At 42.6% G+C, this 20757-nt stretch overlaps 1 protein-coding gene across 1 annotated transcript in view; it reads right to left on the minus strand.

Annotated features, from left to right (window-relative positions):
• The window catches only part of SPATA13 (spermatogenesis associated 13), a 345561-nt gene that overhangs the window by 150911 nt on the left and 173893 nt on the right, over positions 1-20757 (minus strand).

Consider the following 20757-nt stretch of genomic DNA (forward strand, 5'->3'; position numbering starts at 1 on the left):
TGCTCCCTGAACATTTTTCAGAGTTAAACTGGTAATGTTTACAAGTAAGTAATAAGACTAAGATGCCTCACCACCATTATGTTAGCCGCCATTCTCTGAGCCAGTACAGGTAAAGTACTTCGGGTTTTACCTACATCTTTTCTTTCTCACTCTAAGTTTATTTATTTATTTTTTTAGTAATCTCTGCACCCAATGTAGGGCTCAAACTGATGACCCTGAAAGAGTCACATGCTCTTCCAACTGAGCCAGCCAGGTGCCCCTACATCTTTTCATTCAGTCTTCAGAGTGAGAGCACAGGTTTGGTATAAAACACAACTGAATTTGAATCCCACTGCTGCCACTTAGTAGCTAAGTTACATAGAATGAGTTACTTTATATCTCTTAGTCTCCAATATTTTAAAAAATTAGGTATAACTTACATACTGTGCAGTACATACATAAATCTTACATGTATAGTAGGATGAGCGTGTGTGTGTGTGTGTGTGTGTGTGTGTGTGTGTGTTGGACCAATCCTAACACGATCCTCTATGATGCCTGCCTCTTGATATTTGTGTCTTTAAGCCACTGTCCCACTATAGACAGAATCTGCAATTTTCACTCAACCAATAGAAAATGGCAAAAGTGACAGGGTATCATGTTATATAAAGACCCTATCCTAGCAGACTGGAGGGGAACACTCATTGCTGGCTTGGTGAAGTGAATGGCCCCGCTGGAGAAGCCCATGTGACAAGGAACTGTGAGCAGCCTCTAGGGCCTAGGCAGTGAGGGGGGAGGGGTGCGGTCTCCAGCCAATATGTCAGTTATACATCTGCTAGGCAGTAAGTTCTGCCAGCAACCTGAATGAGCTTGGGAGCAAGTTCTTCTCCACTCAAGCTTCTAGATCAGAATCCACCCAGCCCACATCTTGACAGGAGTTCAGAACCAAGGACCCAGCTAAGCTGTACCCAGATGTTTGATCCATGGAAACTGAGAGAAAATATCTATATATTGTTTTAACCCACTAAATTTGTGGTAATTTGTTTTCATGTCACAGAAAACTAATGCAATATCAATGTAACCACAAGGTTGATCAAAAGATTAGAATGTCTCCAGCACCTCATGTGCGCTCCCAGTTAGCAATGCCCGCTGCCCCAGGGATAAAGATTATTCTAACCACCATCACCATAAATTAGTTCTGTTTGTTTTTGAACTTCATATAAATGGAATCATGCAGTATGTATTCTTTTGTGTCTAATTCCTTTTACTTAACATTGTGTCTGTGAGATTAGTCCATGTTCCATGTAACAGTAGTTCATTCTTTGCCATTGTTGGGTAGTACTCCACTGTTTGAATATATCATGCCCCATTCTACTGGTGACGGACAATTAGGTTGTTTCTACTGTTGGTTATTATGCTTCTATGAACATTCTTGAGCATGCTTCTACTAGAAAAAAATTATACTTTTTTGGGTAACATCCAGGAGTGATATTGCTGGGTCATGGAGTCTGCACATGTTTACCTTTATTTGGGACTGCCCAACATTTTGTCAAAATGGTTCTATCAGTTTACATTCCCACAAGTAATATAGTAGAACTTGTGGGTGCTCCACCACCCTCATTAATGTTTATTATTGTCTTAGCCTCAAAAAATAAGGATAACAACAGTATACACTATCTAAAGTCATTGTGAACATCAAGCAAGAACATATGCAAGTGTCCTCATAAAATAGAACTCGTTTGATAAATAATAGATATTTATTTCCAGTTTGCTTTTCAGATCACACAGGTAAAGGGGATGGGCTGGAATTCAAACCCCAAGGAAGAAATTCCAAACTTCATCTTCTTTCCACCATACTTCCATTTGGTCACTTCCCAGACATTTTTCATGGGCATCAATCTCTACAAATGTTTCAAAGTTGTCTGTTTTTTAAGACTCCCTTCTTCTACATAGATCCACAGGAAGTATGTGTTCTTTCTACACGACATAAAAGTTAAATAGAGCTGCATCCTCACAATGTGGAGGACAATTGCAATTTATTTTACAGAAAATTCTCACACTCTTTGTTGCCATTTACTGTGGGCATTCCCTCTACTAAATATCTTCTATTGAAAGTGGCCTTGGCTGCCTTGATGATTTCTTCATCTAAAGAGCTTACTTTATGGTTAGTATTAAATTGTCAACTCCTTCACTTACCTGCTATATACTAATAGACCTCTTACTCTATTACTTCTTCCTTGTTTACATGACAAGAACAAGTTCTATTCACAAATAAAGGCAGTGAAATGGAATATAAGCATTGCGTTGGGGAATTCCTGGGTGGCTCAGCAGTTTAGTGCCTGCCTTTGGCCCAGGGCATGGTCCTGGAGTCCTCGGATCGATTCCCACATCAGGCTCCCTGCATGGAGCCTGCTTCTCCCTCTGCCTGTGTCTCTGCCTCTTTCTCTCTCTTTTTTTCTCTCTCTCCCATGAGTAAATAAATAAAAAATTTAAAAATAAATAAATAAATAAAGGGTTGTGTTGGTGGCAGCAAGGGGGAAGCTGGCGAGGTAGGCTACATAGCCCAAAGACAGGACAGCAGATGGACAATGTGGTTCCCACATCAGAGGTCCCCAGACCAAACAAGGATCTACTTGAAAAAAATCCCAAAGACACTCAGGGTGGTCTAGCATCAAGGCCCATTTGCCAAAGGGCTAATGTGTTTGTAATGCAGTGGAATGTTATAATGTCGATTCAATGTTTGTGGAGGAAAAAATGCAGATGAAATAAAATCAGATTGAGCATACCATCTAGGGAGGATGCCCCAGTCTCAACTCAGAGAATATAATTAGACATGAGAACAGATGTAATACAGATTTTTCTTTTCTCAGACACATACTCAGGATTGCTTTTTGTTTTGGCGTTGCCTTTATCATATTCAACTACCTTGGGTATGGAAATTCATAAAAGTTAGTGATGAAAAGTGTATTATAATTTAAAATGTATAAATGAGGGTGGCCCTGGTGGCCCAGCAGTTTAGCGCCACCTGCAGCCCAGGGTGTGATCCTGGAGACCCGGGATCAAGTCCCACATCAGGCTCCTTGCATGGAGTCTGCTTCTCCCTCTGCCTGTGTCTCTGCCTCTCTCTCTCTCTCTCTCTCTCTCTCTCTCTCTCTGTGTGTGTGTGTGTGTGTGTGTGTCATGAATAAATAAATAAAATCTTTAAAAAAATAAATAAAATGTATAAATTAGAAAGAACACAGAGAATCAATATTCAGGCCTGAACTCTGGGATAGAAGAAACAAAACTGTTTCAAGACCTATAAATTCCTCCAGGATGGCTAAATTCTACCAAACATTTAAAGAAGAGTTAAGACCTATTCTTCTCAAATTCTTCCAAATAAAAGAAGAGGATGGAAAGCTTCCAAATTCATTTTATGAGGCCTGTATTACCCTGATACTGAAACCAGATAAAGACACTACAAAAAAAGAAAACTACAGGCCAGTATCTCCAATGAACATGGATGCATAAATCAACAAAATATTAGCAAACCGAATCCAACAATACATGAAAAAAATCATTTAACATGATCAAGTGGTATTTATTCCTGGGATGCAAAGCTGGTTCAATATCTGCAAATCAATCAATATGATATATCACATTCATAAGAGGAAGATAAAAAAACATATAATCATTTCAATAGATTCAGAAAAAGGTATTTGACAAAGTACAGCATCTATTCATGATAAAAAAAAAAAAACCTTCAACAAAGTAGGTTTAGAAGGGACATATCTCAATTTAATAAAGGCCATATGTGAGAAACCTACAGCTAACATCATACTCAGGGATGAAAAACAGCTTTTCCCATAAGGTCAGGAACGAGACAAGGATGTCCACTCTCACTACCTTTATTTAACATATTACTGGAAGTCCTAACCACACCAATCAGAAAAGAAAAGTGAATAAAAGGCATTGAAATTGGTGAACAAGAAGTAAAACATGCACTATTTGCAGATGACATGATACTGTAAGTAAAAAAAACCCTAAAGACTCTACTAAGAAACTATTGGAACTGATAATTCAATGAAGTTGCAGGATGCAAAAATCAATGAACAGAGAAATTCATGCATTTCTATACACTAATAAAGAAGCCAGGGCAGCCCAGGTAGCTCAGCAGTTTAGCGCCACCTTTAGCCCAGGTGTAATCCTGGAGACACGGGATGGAGTCCCACATCGGGCTCCCTGCATGGAGCCTGCTTCTCACTCTGCCTGTGTCTCTGCCTCTCTCTCTACCTGTGTCTTTCATGAATAAATAAATAAAATATTTTTTAAAAAAGAAGCCATAGAAAAAGAAATTAAACAATCCTACTTACAATTGCACCCAAAATAACAAATAAAAAATACCTATGAATAAACTTACCAAAGACATGAAAGACCTTTACTCTGAAAAATACAAAACACCAGTGAAAGAAATTCAAGACAACACAGACAAATGGAAAGACATACCATGCTCATGGACTCAAAGAACACAGATTGTAAACATGTCCATATTATCCAAAGCAATCTACAGATTTAATGCAATCCTTATCAAACTACCAATAGCATTTGTCACAAAACTGGAACAAACAATCCTAAAATTTATATGGAACCACAAAAGACCCTGAATAGGCAAAGCTACCTTGATAAACAAATATCAATCCTCTATTCGCTCTTCTCCTTCTGGGATCCCTATAATGGGAATGTTATTATGCTTGATGGTGCCACTAAGTTCCCTACATCTACTCTCATTTTGCATAACTTTTTTCTCTCACATGCTCAGTTTGATTACTTTCCATTACTCTGTTCTCCAGGTTGCTGATTAATTCTTCTGCTTCCTCTAGTTATCTATTTTAGTTCATCTAGCATATTTTTAATTTCATTTCTTGTGTTTTTCATTTTTTATTTTTTATTTCCTTCTTAGGGGTCTCATGGTGTCCTCTATTCTTTTCTCAAGTTCAGTGAGTATCTTTATGATCATTACTTTAAATTCTCTATCAGGCATATTACTTATCTCTGTTGTGCTTAGGTCCCTTGCTGTGGTTTTGCCCTGTTCTTGAGACACATTCCTCTGTCTCCTCAGTTTGTCTAATTCTTTGTATCTGTTTCTCTGTATCAGGAAAGTCAGCCACATGTCCTGCTCTTGAAAGTAGTGAACTTAAAAAGAAGAGGTCCTGAAGTGCCCTGCAAGGCAGTGTCCCTTATTTACAGAATTGGGCACTTCAGGGGTGTCTCCTAGGTGTGTTGCATGCACCCTGGTATTGCAACTGAGCCACTCTTTCCTTTAGTCCAGTCATCTGCAGTGGCTCCCTTTGCCTATTGTGAACAGAGTTTCATCCCTGTGGTGTTAGTGGACCAGTATGGGGCCACCCTGAGCTTGAGTTGAGTTAGACCAGGCATTTCCCAGAGATGAAGTAGCACCAAACTGCAGGGCACTTTCTCTATGTTGTCCCAAGAGAAGCGTTCATTTGTGGGTAGGGCCTATAAACAGACCAGCTGTCTACCCCCCAGTGCCCTGCTGGGCCTCCTTCTAACTCATGTGTGTGGTTATCTTCTCCTCTCCCTGGGGCAGGAATCACACTGGAGTGGTGCTGGCCTTGTCAGGACTGCTTGCATACTGCTAGGCTTGTGGCCCTGCTTTGGATGGGCTCTGGCCAGCAGCATATTGGAGGCCACAGATTCACAACACGTTCAGGGGAGGGGCATGGAGTGTCAGCAGCGTGGAGACTGGGGGCCCGGCCTGGCTGGAGGCCACAAATCCAGGAAGTCTGGTGGGGTTGGAGGCAGGGTGTAAGCAAGGCCTTGTTGGTTTCAGCAGGTAGTTATAGTGTGTTTACCCTGTGGGGGAGGGGAAGGAAATGGCACCTGCCAGCTCCTTTGCTTCTGAAGAAATCCCTCAGCAACTCTGAGATTATCAAATAACCTGCCTTCCCCTATGCCCCAGGCATTTTTCAAACTGCTGCTTCTACACTGTATCTCTAGGGGCTGTTTGTTGTGCTGTCTCTTTAAGGGTGGGGGCTCAGTTTCCCCTTTTTCTCCTAGATGGCCCAGAATCTAGCCCATTGATTTTTAAATTCCAAGTTTTAAGTCTCATTGATTCTAAGAACTCACAAAGTTCAGCTCCTCTGGTTTGCAAAGCCAAATACTATGGGGATTCATCTTCCCTATGCAGGCTCACCAGTGTGAGGGTTTGTTTCCTTCCCTTTCTGCGCCTGCTGCTCTATCCACTATGGTCCCACTAGTCTGTTTTGCTCCCCACTGTGTCTCTACTCTTCCCACCCTCCTTGATGTGGCCTTTTCTGTACTTTTAGTTGTGGATTCTGTTCTGCCAGCCTTCAGATTGGTTTTTGGGTTATTTACACTGATGAGTATTACCTAGTTGTATCCATGGATGAGGTGAGCTTAGGGTCCTCCTATTCCACCAGCTTTCCACAATTTGAAATGTTTTTTATGAAACCCTGGCAGAGACAGAACTTTCAGGTATTTAAATGAATATTTACATTCTTTCCATATAAATTGGTTGTGAATGATTAAATGTTGTTATTCTTGCTATTATCATTGTCTATGCATGGTTACTTCATGCCAAGCACTACGTTGCACATTTCATCATTAAAACCATATTCAGGGGATGCCTGGGTAGCTCAGCGGTTGAGTGTCTGCTTTCGGCCTAAAGCATGATCCTGGGTCCAGAGATCAAGTCCTACATCAGGCTCCCTGTGACGAGCCTGCTTCTCCCACTTTCTATGTCTTTGTCTCTGTGTCTCTCATGAATAAATAAATAAAATCTTTAAAAAATAAATTAAAAAATAAAATAAATAAAACCACACTCAGGAAAGTTTATTATTACCTTCATTTTATAAGTGGGGAACGTAAGGCATGGAGAGATTAAATAAAGGGCCCTAGGCCCTCAACTCATGTGTTTAGCAGAGTGAGGATTCAAGTCAAGGTGTGTTTCACTTTGAAAGCCCCAGCATACCCAGTATATATCTTGCTGCTCCCCTCTGCTGGAGGACCCATCATCATGTTCACAAAACAGATACTCTGGTGCCACAGCAGGAGGTATCCAGAATTTGGAGGCCATGACCTGGCTTCCATTTCCAGAACTGCGTGACCTAGGTCAAATCTCTGAACCTGTGTGAATTGCAATGTTGCCATCTCTAAAATGATGAGAATTATACCCTCTTCCCAGGATTACTGACTGAATGGATTAAAATATGGAAAGGCCCAGACAAGAACTTGTCGATTCTTTAGTGTGTATGTGGGCATGGGGGTAAGGTCGACATGCTTAATTTTAAGTGTTGATTTGGCTAGGCTACGGCGTTCAAATCTTTGGTTAAACACCTGTCTAGGGACGCCTGGGTGGCGCAGCGGTTTAGCACTGCCTGCAGCCTGGGGTGTGATCCTGGAGACCCGGATGGAGTGCCGCGTCGGGCTCCCTGCATGGAGCCGGCTTCTCCCTCTGCCTTTGTCTCTTCCTCTCTCTCTTTCTGTGCCTCTCATGAATATATAAATAGAAATATTAAAAAAAAAAAAAAACCAACACCTGTCTAGATGTTGCCTGAAAGGCTTTCTTAGATATGATTAACATTTAAAATCAGTAGAGTTTGAGTAAAGCAGATTATTCTCCATAATGTGGGTGGGCCCCATCCAATCAGAGCTATTAAAAACAAAGATTAAAGTTTCCCAAGGAAGAAGGAATTTGATCTTAAGACTGCAACACAGAGGGGATCCCTGGGTGGCGCAGCGGTTTGGCGCCTGCCTTTGGCCCAGGGTGCGATCCTGGAGACCCGGGATCGAGTCCCACGTCGGGCTCCCGGTGCATGGAGCCTGCTTCTCCCTCTGCCTGTGTCTCTGCCTCTCTGCCTCTCTCTCTGTGTGACTATCATAAATAAAAAAATAAAATAAAAAATAAAAAAATAAACTTAACGAAAAAAAAAAAAAAAGACTGCAACACAGAAGCCCTGCCTTAGTTTCCAGCCTGCCAGCCTGCCCTACAGATTTTGGACTTGCCAGTCCCCATTACCATATGAGCCGTTCTTTCTCTCTCTGTCTGTATCTCTATTTCTATGTATATATTCTGCGCTGTTTCTCTAGAGAATCCCAACTAATACAGGGGTGGAAGACAAGTCTGTAAAGTCTTCAAAAAGGAAATCCTGCCTGAACCAAGTCCCCTGGAAGAACATACATGTACTAGTCAGAGACACCTGACAGGATTTGAATGCTCTGGATACTAAAGATAGCTAAACTGCAACTAAGGCTATCATCTGCTCTCTAGCTGACAGGCATGAAGTAAGTTCTGTAGTGTGCCAACCAAGGGATTTGTAGGAGCCAGGGGCAGGGGCAGGGGCTGGAAAGGAGAGAGAATCTGGGTTGTTTGGAGAGGCCGAAGCTGTTTAAGGGGAGGGAGGTAGGGGATCCCTGGGTGGCTCAGCTGTTTGGCGCCTACCTTTGGCCCAGGGCACGATCCTGGAGTCCCAGGATCCAGTCCCACGTCAGGCTCCTGGCATGGAGCCTGCTTCTCTCTCTGCCTGTGTCTCTGCCTCTCTCTCTCTCTCTCTCTCTCTGTGTGTGTGTGTGTGTGTGTGTGTGTGTCTATCATAAATAAATCAATAAATATTTTTTTTAAAAAAAGGGGGTGGGGGAGGGAAGAGGAAACAGAAAGCATTTTAAAGCATAGGCACCTCAGTGAAGGCAGGGCCTAGTCCTTCTCACAGCTTATGCCTCTACTCACCGCCATTTTTTGACATGACCGTCTGTCCACTCATCTACCTGAAATCTCAGCATTACTTGGGACCATACTTCCCTTCAGGACCCATGGCAGGAGCTTTCCCCAAGCCTGTGACCTACTTCTGATGGTCCCTCTGCCTGGAAAGCCAGCTCTGCTGTTCTCCACTTGACGATTCAGTTATTCTTTCTTCGTCACTCAGTTCACATACCACATAACACCTTTCCTACATGTAGAATTAAATACCTCCTCATTTCTCTTCCCATAGATATCTTAGAATTATGTGTTTATTTTCATTCCTGGCTGGCAACTTCTTCAGTTCCTCGAGCCTAGTATCCTACTCTGCATTTAATAAGGCATTCAATAAGCATTCATTGAATTAAATTGGGCTGGTAAAGATTGACTTGGATTTGGGAGATTTTGAAGTAACAACATCCATGATCATATGACTGATAAATGGCTAAACTGAGATTCAAATCCAAGTTTTCAGTTTTAACTTCAGGAGACTTTCCATTATGGCACAGCTGATAGACACACCAGCAGTGTGGGGCGCCCTTGGGGAAACCCCCATTCCTGAGTAGGTGAGGATGGTAGACTGTAACAGGCACCTGAGGCAAACAGGGGCCATCTATTTCAAAACTAATGGTACCCAATTTTATTTATTATTTTTTTAAGATAATTTATTTATTCATGAGAGACACAGAAGGAGAGGCAGAGACATAGGTAGAGGGAGAAGCAGGCTCCATCCGGGAAGCCTGATGTGGGGCTCGATCCCAGGACCCCAGGATCATGCCCTGAGCCAAAGGCAGACGATCAACCACTGAGCTACCCAGGCGTCCCTAACGGTAGCCAAATTTAGAGACAAAATTTTCATTGACTGAGAAAGAAAGTCCGGGAGCAGAAGACAGGCAAAAAGTCAGAATGTTCCTCAAACTTCTACCACAACCCACAGTGAGAAAAGCATTTTATATAAGCATTTTATATTATAATCCAGAAAACACCTTCATGAATATAGACACATGGAGGAAATATTTACAAACAATGCTGAACCTTAGCACATGCAATGCGTTCTGATATTCTCTAGTCCATTGGTTCTATTGTCTTTGGTTCCAGAAGATTCACTAAGGGGTGACTCCTATAGTTGGATAAACTCTAGTGCTCAGGAATGTGAAAACCACCACAGTGTGACAGTAAACAGGGCACAGACGTGACATCCCCTTCCTCTGCTCCTTTTCTTCCTTACCCCTTTTTAGCCCACTCTCTTCCTCTTCTGGTGCAAAGATGGTTGATTTCAGCTAGTGATCCTCTTATATCTGCCTTCCTAACAAACAGGTATTGTTTCCTTTCCTTGGCAGGTTCTACTTGTAACTTTAAGCTACTGGAAATGTTATTTATGTAGTAACACTGACATATGTTCTATGTTGCATCATTGAGAAACCAGAAAGGGGCTCTTTTTCTCTTCTATTTAATATTTTCACAAAATAGAAAGCCCAAGAACTCAATTTTGGTGATTGTTCAAACAGTCTAACTATGCTGAGGACTAGATTGATATCTTTACTAGGCCCTTAGGATTATAAGGGCTAAACTAAATCCTGGGCTCCTGTGTGGGGTCTCTGAGCTCTTTACTTCCTCAGTCACAGATAATTTTACTGAGTGGTCAAATATAACATTCAAACCCTCATTCTGCTTCTTTGTAGACTGAGTTTACATTCCAGCAAGACTAACCAGCACCACTGAATCACAGGGCCCCTTTCTGCCACATGCTGAGAAGAGCCTTTCTTTATGATTGAAACACTCATGGAAACCATGAATAAACAAGCAGTTCTACCCAAATTGACAGCAACTCCTGTGTCCCTCCTTCTCTCCATCCACCCTTCCCTGGCGTCCTCAAGCTTTCCAATCTCTCTGTAGCACACTCATGTTAGAACAGAATGTCATGTTTTTTTGCTTATCTAATCTGTTTAGTCAATCAAGCCTGTGTACGATGTAAACAGGAATAGACCCAAGGGAAAAAAAAAAAAGGAATAGACCCAAGAGAAGGGCTAAGCCAGTTGCCAGCTCAATTCTGCAACCAAGTTCCCTCTCTGGTTGACAACACTGCTCAATCCTGTGACAGGTGATGGCATTGTGAACTCCTGTAATGGGAGGACCAGGTGCTTGGGTTTGCTGCCTCATGTCAGGTGCTCCTCCAGGAGCCCAGGCAGGCAGCATTACCGAAGAGAAAGCTGTGTTTGGTTCCATTTCTAGGGTTGCCAGAGAGTTAGGTAGCACAATACACAGCACACCCCAGCTTATTTTCTTCCAATTCGATGGGCATTTCTGATATGATGTGACACATGCATGCATTTCTAAACAAACACCCCTCTTGTTCTCTTCACAGAACGGGTATAAGGGTTCGACACCAATGAGTTCTGGGGACCAGGGCAAAATGCACACAGACTGAAAGAACAGAGTACAGAAGAAGGAAGTGGATGAAGGAGGCTGAGGAACAGGCTGCAGCCCTGGCAGGTACCCAACACTACCATTCAGGAATCTCCATGAACCAGGGCAACTTCTGCATTGGGTCAACATCCTTTCCCTGTTTGCCGGCTGCACTGAGCTAAACCATTCGACAGAAACTCAACCCATGGCAAAGCGGACTATACTATGCTGTCATGACCAAGTTACTCAATCAAGTCATCATTCCATCTCCTTCTACCTTCCCTGCTGTGGGTTCAGCCTAATTTACTAGAAATGCCATATGTCAAGTTGAGGCATCAACCCTCCATACCCATTAAGCAGACTAGTCTTCTTGAAGGACAGCTTTTACTTTATGGGGAGAACATTCCACTCTTAGTGGTAAAAACATCATTATTTAGCAGGTACCATCTTGTATCCGACACGTGCTCAGTGTTACAGACTCTGGAAGATAACACACTCCCTCACGGCCTCTAGGGAAAAAGAATGTGTTGAGAAAGATCAAGAATCACCAAAGTTTTTCTTTCTATTACCATGTGGAACACATAGTCTTTCAAGGAAGAAAACGTTTTAGGTCTGAATAAGGTCAATTTAAAAAAAAATATTTTATTTATTATTTGAGACTAAGAGAGAGAGAACACAAGCAGGAGGAGTGGCAGAGGGAGAGGGAGAAACAGACTCCCTGCTGAGCAAGGAGCCTGGCTCAGGGCTTGATCCCAGGACTTTGGGATCAGGACCTGAGCCGAAGGCAGATGCCCAAATGACTGAGCCACCCTGGTGCCCCTGAACAAGACCTCTTAAAGGAAGAACTAGCACAAATAGTCAAAATTCAGGAAATGTTAAACAAATGTCAGCCCATCCATGGGATGGGCTACTCTACAGTGTAGCAGAGGGCACGTGGACTGTCGGCACATCGCCAATCACAACAGAAAAGGCTCTAGATGCAAGGGGATGTGCTAACTGAATGTATAACATGATTGTGATGTTTTAAAAATGCCTATGGGCAAGTAAGAAAATCATTGGCAATTTTAAAAAATTTCTGTACACTTTCTATAATGACCTATAAAAGAACATTTAATAGCCTACATTCCTATGTGTTAATGATCACAGTGGTTTACAGGTTATTTCTTATTAAGGCTATGTAGATAAAACTATAGATGATTTAGTTATGTTATCTCCTTGGCAATTTTACTTATCAGTTCTTTAAATTAAACTGACACATTTCCTATTGACCCGCCCAGGTGGAGGCCACCAGCAATCGCAGGGAGACTTGGTCAGCATGAAGACCGGGGAGTTAATGGAATTGGGTGATTCACTGTGTCGGGTTTAAAGAGTCGGATGCTCCTGTCCACAATAGGAATAGCTTTGGTGCTGGGGTCGGAATGCTCACGCTTCATTGGCTGGAATCCCTGGTAATCATCTTTGAATCAGGACAGGCTTTGTCACTGAGATCAGAGAACCCAATCTATTGCCCAAGGTGCCCTCTACCCTAAACCAGCTTTGGATACTGCCTAAAATACCATTAACCCCACACCACCTTCCTGCCTAGTCTGCCAAGGTTCCCAAATCTGTTTTCTTCTTCCTAGCTTCCAAGGCTCCCCAGAAAGCGACCCCACACCACCCAGTCTTCTTCCCCACCTCTGGAATAGCCTCTTCCTTCCCTCTGCCAACATAAAGCCTTCTCTCCTCCAGGACCAGGTCATAGTCTGTCTTCCATGACATCTTGGCCAATGCCATCTGCAAGGATTTTCCCTTCATAGCCTTCCTCATGCCCTCCTGGCCAGCACGACCAATTTGGCATCCAGTGGTTTTCTATTTTTTGTTCATGCACATTCTTCTCCACCTGGATTATGAGTGCAGCCTTCTCACACTGGACAAGAATCTTCCAGAAATATGGCTTAAGTCATCTGTATCTATTCTCACTGCATTAACTTTTTTCTTTTTTCTTTTTTATACTTGTGTGTGTCACATAAAAGGCAGTCACACTCTATTAGTCTTTAAGAGCGTAAGATGCTCTAATGTCCCTTTCCTCAGCATGTGCTGGCTTTCTTTCCACTTTCCAGGCAGCTCCTCTCCAGTCTGACAAATCCCATCTTGGTTCCTAATGCCTTTCTTCTCCAACTTATAAATTAAGGATTATAGGAAGTACTTCCTCGTCTCTCTCTGCCTCAAGCACAAATCCAGCTACACTAATGCTTATTGTTCAGGTGCCAGCCTCTGCCCTCTGACTCTTCTTCTGGGGGCCTGCGGTTATTTTCCTTACGTCTGTTAACAGTCCACTGGATTTATGTCCTCTGTGTATGCAAATTCACCTAGAATCCTCCAGATGCACACTAAAAAATGCTATAGTCAGCTTCTTCAGATGTTAGTCTTTTCTTCTGAAGGGAAACACTTTAAACAGTGTCCAAAGACCCTGCAAAGTCATTGTTTGACTGGAATCCTCTAGCTATTTTACAATGCCATAGCTACTGTAGAAATAGCCTTAATTAATATCTTTAAGAAAAAAATAAATTCGATCATCACCTATAGTCCAGTTAGTTGGTATTTCGTGGCCATTGTAACACATCAAATTCCTCTAAGGTAGTAGGATTTATACATTCTAATTGAGTAACCTGTCCACGCCTTTCCACTCTCTCTTTCCATGTGGAAACCCACCAATACCCAAATTGCAAGTGATGTCAGTGTGGCCAGGAGTCAAGAAGGTGGTTGACACAGGTGTCCTTTGACTTGCTTGATTCTGAATAGTGGCTCACTGCAGTGAGTTGCTATACCTTCGATGCTGCCTTTTTTTCCCAACGCCCTTTCCCCTCTGCTTTCTGACACCTCAGCCCTCCCCGATGACGTCCCTGGTCTATTGAAACCTTAGTCCAAATCTGGCTCGCAGGAGAGGGGGCAGCACCTTAAGGTGGCAAGCAACCTCTGGGCAGGACCTGGAACACAAGGGCACAGAGGCCAAGAGCCAGCAGTTGGCCTGTCACCCACATTCTAGACACTGCCACCATGCAAGCTGAAACCACCATCTCTGTGCCTTCTGGCCCTGGGCTAGCCCAGGACCAGGGACTGGAAGCTCAGCAGCTGCTGCACCCAGGGCAGGGCTGCAGGAGCCTGCAGGGACCAGAGGACCTCCACGAGCTCCTCAGCCATGCTCAGAAAAGCCTTCCCTGGCCAGCCTGGTGCAGCAACCAGAACAGAGAGCTTGTCTTGCTGCACTCCAATCCTTCTTAAGCAAGATACCTTTCGTGTAGTGCCCAGCATCACACCTGGGACACGGTGCTGAGTGAAGTTGTTCATATTCTATCCTCTTACCCCTTTGGCTTAGGAGGTAGAGCTTCCAGGTGTTCTTTATTTGTTCATTGTGATGGGAGAAGACAAGGAGGAGGAAGGTGCTCCACCTCCACCCACTCTCTTCACTTTGGCTTGGTGTTCCTAATGTCGGGGAAACGTGTGGTAAAACAGATCTCAGAATCAGGCAGATCTGGGTTCAAATCCTAAGTTGCCCACTGACAATTGTGAGTCCCAGAGGACTCAGCCTCTCTGGGAACTGAATTTCTCTTTCTTTTCTTTTTTTAAAAGATTTATTTATTTATTTATTTGAGAGAGAGAGAGAGAGAGCCAGAGAGTGAAAACAAGAGCATGGTGAGGGGCAGAGGGAGAAGCCAGATGTGGGACTTGCTCCCAGGACCCCGGGATCATGACCTGAGCCAAAGGCAGACACTTAACTGACTGAACCACTCCGGTGCCCTGGGAACTGAATTTCTACTCTGCAAAATGAGGATAATAATAAAGGCCTCATAAGGTTAGTACAAAGGTCACCTGGGATAGAATACGTGCAGCACATGGATGACACAAGCCTAAGGTTCAGTGAGAAGTTGCCTCCCCACCCCACCCCCACATGCTAAGAGTCTACTTTGGCCAAGCCTAGACCAGGCATTTCTCAACAACATGACCTTATCTAATTTCACGGTCACCACATGAAATAGGTACAAATATTCCCATCTTATAGGTGAGAAATTAGGTAAACAACTCATCTACAGACATCTGACCAGAGAGCAAAATATTGAAGCTCCATGTTTCCAACCCCCATTTTAATCCCTTCCTCCAGTTTTGGGGGCCATTTCAGAACTTCTAAGACTATCCCACTGCAAGATGTATCATTGAGTCGCCAGAAAGCTTCTGAAAAAAATAAACTCCCAATGTTGGGTGTTCTGTACTTCCATTGCAGCGTGTTTTCAGTGAAGTGTCGATGGTACCATGACATCCCCAAGCTCAGGTAATGCACTCTCTTTATAACTGATCTCACAGTTCTAAAGGTTGGGAAGAAAGACCACAGCTTGGAAAACAACAGCTTTTTTTAAGTTTATAAGATACACATTTTTTTCTGCCTTGGGTCTTCATCTTTTAAAAATAGAACTTAGCATCGACTGATCCAAAAATGTAAGAGTATATTAATGATAGCACTGCCAGTAGCTGAGGATTTTTACCTACACAACACTTCTTTTCTGATGCCCTCCCCTTTCATCTCTACCCCATCCACCACTTAGGATTTTTATTTTTAAATGTTGGAGAATGTGGCGAGAGAAAAAAAAAGAAGGAAGGGGAGGGCAGAAAGGGCATTGGGGTGTCCCTACCAGATCTCTAGATACTTCCAATTGCTTTAAACACTAAGGGCTTTCAAGACATTCTACTGGGGGCCCCAGTGACTCTATCTGGAGGTACTCTCTGATTTGGAATGGGCCAGAATGTCAGAAAAAAAGTGCCCTAGAGCAGCCCTCATCCAATGATTGCTAGGGGCTGCAGATTAATGCTCCAGTCTTTTACCCTCTCTTGCCTGCTCTCCCACCAGGTAAGTGACCTAGATTCAACTCAGTGTCTCAGGGTTGGCTTCTGGATGAGCCCAACCTAAGAAGCAGTTTACAATTAGCCAAAGCCTGGAAATGGACTGCCAGCTTTTCAACAGCAGAAGGCCGCTGGTTGACAATGAGTCTCTGCTGTCATGATAAGAGAAGGACAGCCAGCTCCATCTCTTCTCAGATTCCCCAGAGGCAGAGAAATAAATAGTCTTCTAAAGGAATCCTTCCATAAATTATGACTCCAAACTTTAAGTGATTGAGGGATCTGCTAAATTCCTGAGAAATGCAGAGAATATTTGAGTTTTTTAAAAGATTTATTCATTTATTTTAGAGGGTGAGGGAACAGTGCAAGAATGGGGAAGGGTAGAAGGAAAGGGAGAGGGAGAGAATCTCAAGAAGACTCCCTGCTGAGTGTGGAACCTGATGTGGGCTCAATCTCACAACCCTAGGGTCAGGATCATGACCCTAGCTGATGCTTAACTGACTGAGCCACCCAGGCATCCTTGTATGTGTTATTTGTTTTATTTTATTTTTTTAAAGATTTTTTTATTTATTTAATCATGAAAGACACACACACACACACACAGAGAGAGAGAGAGGCAGAGGCACAGGCAGAGGGAGAAGCAGGCTCCAATCAGGAAGCCTGATGCAGGACTCGATCCCGGGTCTCCAGGATCATGCCCTGGGCCAAAGGTGGCACTAACTGCAGAGCCACTGGGGCTGCCCTGTTATTTGTTTTAAAAGTAATTATCAGGGTGCCTGGGGTGGCTTAGTCATTTGAGTGTCCAACTCTTGGTTTTGGCTCAGGTAGTGATCTTGGGGTCATAGGATCTAGCCTTACATGGGGCTCCACACTCAGGTCAGAGTCTGCTTGAGAGTCTCTTTCTCTCTTTCTGCCCCGCCCCACCATTCGTACATGTGTGTTCTCTCTCTTTAAAGCTAAATAAATAAAATCTTGGGGCACAAGAATGGCTCAGTGGTTGAACATCAGCATTTGGCTCAGGTTGTGATCCTGGCATCCAGAGATTGAGTCTGCAATCTCCCTGCATGGAGCCTGCTTCTCCCTCTGCCTGTGTCTTGCCTTTCTCTGTGTGTCTCTCATGAATAAATAAAGAAAATCTTTAAAGTAAATAAATAAAAATAAAAATAAATAATTTTTATAAAGATGAAGGAATTATCTTTTAAAAAGCAAATTCCAACACCCACGCAAAATGTGAATATGATAATTTTTTACATATACTGGGAAGGGCATGGTATCATGGGTATTTCTGCCCCAAATGCATGACCTCAGCCTAACATAAGAAGACATCAGAGAAATCCAAACTGAGGGAATAACTGGCTGGTGCTCTTTGAAAGTGTCAAGGTCACAAAAGACAAAGAGAGACTGAAGAACTATAACAGCTTGGAGAAAACAGTTAGTTTTATAACAAAATGTAATGTGCAGTACTGGATTGGCTCCTAAAGTAGCTAAAGGACGTGAGTGGGAAAAATGGTGAATTCTTAATAAAACCCATAGGTTGGTAAAAATAGTGTTGAATCAAGGTTAATATGCTGGTTTGAGACATTGTACTGTGGTTATGCTAGATGTTAACGTTAAGGGAAGCCGGGTAAAGGACATACAGGAACTATCCTATTTTAACCACATTTTTTAAAGTGTAAAATTACTTTAACAGAAAGGCTAAAAAAGCTTTCCCTAGAAATGATGAACACTGTCCAAAATTGCTCTAACATCAGGACTATGAATCATAAGTGGGAAAAACTTGCTGGATAATCACTGGTTAAAAAAAAGGTGGGGAGGAACACTGCCTGGTGTACCTTCTACAATCACACAAACTGGAACACCCATTGTAGTATTTCTAATTTAGCTCATTTTTGGAAACAGTGTTTTTTTAAGGAATTGTTTCCACAAAGCTCACCTGAGATGCTTGAGCCAGGTGGGCAAATAGCTACCTGAAGACCTAACACCCCATTTGCCAGCCCCAGTTAAATGGCAGTTTTGAAGAAAAGGACAATACCAGACTTTCCCAAAGTAGTGGTTAGTCTGCTCTGAAATAGCACATTGTTGCCCTGGAAGTGATACAGGAGTTAGAAAAAAAAAATTGACAATGTGCACTTAATGATATATCTGGATCTCTTTTTCTTATCCAATGGAGTCTCCAGTTAGTGAGATAAAAGGCAACAACTTTTATATATAGGTTGCCCTATTTTTTACCTGCTTAACAGACATCCCATTAAATACCCCCCATATAGGAGGCTCTAAGGATACAAAAATAAAGACTCAGACTACTCACTCATGAAGTACTAAGGGTTTTCTGCTTTTTTTTTTTTTTAAGTAATCTCTGTACGCAACGTGGGCTCAAACTCGTGACCCCAAGATTAAGTGTCACATGCTTTACCAACTGAGCCAGCCAGGTACCTCTGAAGTATTCCTGTTCTAACAGGGACTACCTTAATCATGTTATATAGATAAGCTCTTTCATAGAGGAAAACGTAGAGTATTTTTGGAACTTAGGAGAGAGAAGGATTAGCTCAGTGGGAGGGGTCGAGTAGGGCTGTGAGGAATAAGGAGTTTGTCTGGTATAGAAGGGAGTGCGGACTGATGTTCAGAAATCGAGAGTGACTAGTGTACAGGCAAGCAAGAAGTGATAGAAGATTCAAGAGCACTATCGTGGGGGCACCTGGTAGCTCAGTCATATAAGCAGCAGACTTTTGGTTCCAGCTCAGGTTATTATCTCAGGGTCCTGGAAGGGAGCCCCATGCACTGGGCTCCTTGCTTAAGGCAGAGTCTGCTCCTCCCTCCACCGCCCCCCCAACCCCCTCCCTGCCGTCCCCTGTTCCTCCCCCTCACTTGCATGTGTTCTCTCTCTCTGTCTCTCTCTCTTTCTAATGAATAAATAAATAAAATCTTGGGCAGCCCGGGGGGGCTCAGCGGTTTAGTGCCGCCTTCAGCCCAGGGTGTGATCCTGGAGACCTGGGTTGGAGTCCCACGTCGGGCTCCCTGCATGGGGTCTGCTTCTCCCTCTGCCTGTGTCTCTGCCTCTGTGTGTGTGTGTCTCTCATGAATAAATAAATAAAATCTAAATAAATAAATAAATAAATAAATAAATAAATAAATAAATAAAATCTTAAAAAAAAAAAAAGCATTACCATGGCCCGATGTAACAAAGTGAACTTCATTAGATTTCCTTGGAATGATAAATGAATTCACTTTAAAAATATTGTTACCACTCTTATTCAAGATTACACGAAACAGAGAAGCTTTCACGATCATTGAATTAAAAATGTAGCAGAGAGGGCAGCCCTGGTGGCGCAGCGGTTTAGCGCGGCCTGCAGCCCAGGGTGTGATCCTGGAGATCTGGGTTGGAGTCCCACGTCGGGCTCCCTGCATGGGGTCTGCTTCTCCCTCTGCCTGTGTCTCTGCCTCTCTGTGTGTGTGTGTCTCTCAGGAATAAATAAATAAAATCTTTTTTTAAAAAAAAGGAAAAAAATGTAGCAGAGACTCATCAAAGAGGTGAATCCTGGTCCTTACCAGTAAAAAACGTTGAAAATGAACCCAGATTTTGTGTGCCCATCTCCCTCCATTATATTATTCTTGGCTTTTTCACTTGAGTAAATAGACATCCACAAACAATATCTAGTTTAATTTTAGTCCTGAATGTTTAATAAACCATAGATAGTTGTTGCAGAAGGACCTGCATGCAAACAGAAATACGCATAAAACCCAACTTGAACAAGCACATTTGATCTCAGCAGAGACAGAGGCTGGCTCTGGATTCTTCTACATCTGACCCTATTTGTGCTGGGTTCCGGAATCTCTTACCCCAGGTCCCACCAAATCTCTTGTTTATAAAGGGCTTTGAAGATGAAAACTCTATAGTTAAATCACTAGTTTCACTTCCAACATCAATGAGCCTTTTATATTTGGAAAATATCCTCTCTTCCTGTGGAAAGAACAAAGTGTGGATTGATTATCTGAGCATCTCAGCATCTGACAGAGCTCTTGGCCTTCTCCAAATCCAACACAATATTCAAGGATAACAATAGCTTAAATATAAACTAACTTTAGCCTAAACTCCATTAGCCTTGATGCCTAAACACAAAACTGAAGAGCCATTTACCCCTACAAATACAAATGTGGACACTGAAGTAAATGGATTTACCTTATATGGCCTTTGCAGCCATAGGTGATTAGACTCAGGTTAGAATTAAAAGCCTTAAAGGTGGTCTATATCTGACATGTTACAGATTTTAGAACAGTAATAGATATATGTTAATTAAGCAAATGATTCTAAGTCACACAGCTAAGTGATCCAGAACCAGGGACAGTCCCCACCCCCAACCCAGAGTGTTTGACCCTATGGTAGCATGTGCTTTCCACTTTACTAGATTACCGGAGCTGAATTTTATAGTTGCACTGGTAAGTAACCAGTATTCTGAAATCTTAGGACCTAATTTATATGCTTTTCAAATTCAAAGAGTTTAAAATTCAGAAAGCATGGTTTTCTCTAGTACCTTGATGTAACAGATGGTAATAAACCTACACAGATTTTTCTCTGAGTTATCACTCACCTGCCAATTTTTTGCTCCTTCTCCATCAGAAGAACCTCCTGCCCATATTTTCTTTTTAACTATTGTTGTGGGCTGAAGAGTGCCCCCCTCAAAAAAATCAGTTTAGGGGCACACGAGTAGCTCAGTTGGTTAAACATCTGACTCTTGATTTCGGCCCAGGTCATG

This window comes from Nyctereutes procyonoides, unplaced genomic scaffold (genome assembly GCF_905146905.1).
Source record: "Nyctereutes procyonoides isolate TBG_1078 unplaced genomic scaffold, NYPRO_anot_genome, whole genome shotgun sequence".
Lineage (NCBI taxonomy): Eukaryota > Metazoa > Chordata > Mammalia > Carnivora > Canidae > Nyctereutes > Nyctereutes procyonoides.